The sequence below is a fragment of the Arachis stenosperma genome, chromosome 2 (genome assembly GCF_014773155.1).
Source record: "Arachis stenosperma cultivar V10309 chromosome 2, arast.V10309.gnm1.PFL2, whole genome shotgun sequence".
In the NCBI taxonomy this organism is placed as follows: domain Eukaryota; kingdom Viridiplantae; phylum Streptophyta; class Magnoliopsida; order Fabales; family Fabaceae; genus Arachis; species Arachis stenosperma.
In genome coordinates this window covers 80,592,657-80,594,691 of record NC_080378.1, presented here as the reverse complement: position 1 = coordinate 80,594,691, position 2,035 = coordinate 80,592,657, and the positions used below count along the sequence as shown (strand labels likewise).

The 2,035-nt window shown below is 39.1% G+C and overlaps 1 non-coding gene across 1 annotated transcript; it reads left to right on the top strand.

Moving 5' to 3' along the window:
• The first annotated feature begins 971 nt into the window (after nucleotides 1-971).
• LOC130963901 (small nucleolar RNA R71) lies at nucleotides 972-1,079 on the top strand. Its single transcript, XR_009080018.1, has one exon. It is a non-coding gene; the product is annotated as a small nucleolar RNA R71 (small nucleolar RNA).
• Nucleotides 1,080-2,035: the final 956 nt, after the last annotated feature.

The following is a 2,035-nucleotide window of genomic DNA, read 5'->3' as shown; positions in this document are numbered from 1 at the left end:
TTGAATGATCAGTTCACCTCCATCAACATCAATCACAGCCTTTGCTGTGGCTAGGAAGGGTCTGCCAAGGATGATGGATTCATCCATGCACTTCCCAGGATCCTGCCTCTTTTGAGGCAGTCTCTGCCTAGACAAGTCATCCAGTTCCTTGGTGAGCAAAGGGGGTTCATCCTCCCAAGTCTCATTTCCAAATAACTTGTCATTTAGCTTCATGATTGCTCCAAGATATTTAGCAACTTGCTCTTCAGTGATATACTCATCCTCTTCAGAGGAAGAATACTCATCAGAGCTCATGAAAGGCAGAAGTAAGTCCAATGGAATCTCTATGGTCTCATTTTGAGCCTCAGATTCCCATGGTTCCTCATTGGGGAACTCATTGGAGGCCAGTGGACGTCCAGTGAGGTCTTCCTCAGTGGCGTTCACTGCCTCTTCTTCCTCCCAGAATTCGGCCATGTTGATGGCCTTGCACTCTCCTTTTGGATTTTCTTCTGTATTACTTGGAAGAGTACTAGGAGGGAGTTCAGTAATTTTCTTACTCAGCTGACCCACTTGTCCTTCCAGATTCCTAATGGAGGACCTTGTTTCAGTCATGAAACTTTGAGTGGTCTTTATTAGATCAGAGACCATTGTTGCTAAGTCAGAAGTACTCTGCTTAGAACTCTCTGTCTGTTGCTGAAAAGATGATGGAAAAGGCTTGCCATTGCTAAACCTGTTTCTTCCACCATTATTGTTATTGAAACCTTGTTCAGGTCTCTCTTGATTCTTCCATGAGAAATTTGGGTGATTTCTCCATGAAGAATTGTAGGTGTTTCCATAGGGTTCTCCTAAGTAATTCACCTCTTCCATTGAAGGGTTCTCAAGATCATAAGCTTCTTCTTCAAATGAAGAGATCCTCCAGCAGAGCTATCCAAGGACATCTTGGATAGTTCAGAGAGACCATCATAGAAAATACCTATGATGCTCCATTCAGAAAGCATGTCTGAGGGACATTTTCTGATTAATTGTTTGTATCTTTCCCAAGCTTCATAGAGGGATTCTCCATCCTTCTGTCTGAAGGTTTGGACTTCCACTCTAAGCTTACTCAATTTTTGAGGTGGAAAGAACTTTGCCAAGAAGGCATTGACTAGCTTTTCCCAAGAGTCCAGGCTTTCTTTAGGTTGGGAGTCCAACCATATTCTAGCTCTGTCTCTTACAGTAAAAGGGAATAGCATCAGTCTATAGACCTCAGGGTCTACCCCATTAGTCTTGACTGTGTCACAGATTTGCAAGAATTCAGCTAAGAACTGATGAGGATCTTCCATTGGAAGTCCATGGAACTTGCAATTCTGTTGCATTAGAGAAACTAACTGAGGCTTAAGCTCAGAGTCGTTTGCTCCAATGGCAGGGATAGAGATGCTTCTCCCATAGAAATTGGGAGTAGGTGCAGTAAAGTCACCCAGCACCTTCCTTGCATTGTTGGCATTGTTGTTATTTTCGGCTGCCATGTGTTCTTCTTCTTTGAAGAATTCGGTCAGCTTCAACAAGAATGCCTTTGTCTTTGTTCCTGCTCATATGAAAGAAAAGAGAACAAGAAAATATGGAATCCTCTATGTCACAGTATAGAGATTCCTTGAAGTGTCAGAGGAAGAAAAATGGAAGACAGAGGTAGAAAATTCGAACTTATCAAAGAAGATGGAGTTCGAATTTTGCATTAAGGAATAGAGTTAGTTCATAAAGAGAAGGATGTGAGAAGAAGGGAAGTAATTTTCGAAAATTTAAGTAAAAGATTTTAAAAACATTTTGAAAAATACTAATTAATTTTCGAAAATAAGAGTGGGAAAGAATTCAATTGATTTTTGAAAAAGATTTTGAAATTAGAAACCAAAAAGATTTGATTGAAAACTATTTTGAAAAAGATGTGGTTAAGAAGATATGATTGGTTTTAAAAAGATGTGATTGAGAAGATATGATTTGAAAACAATTTTAAAAAGATATGATTTGAAAATAATTTGAAAAGATATGATTTTTAAAAAATTAATGACTTGCCTAACAAGAA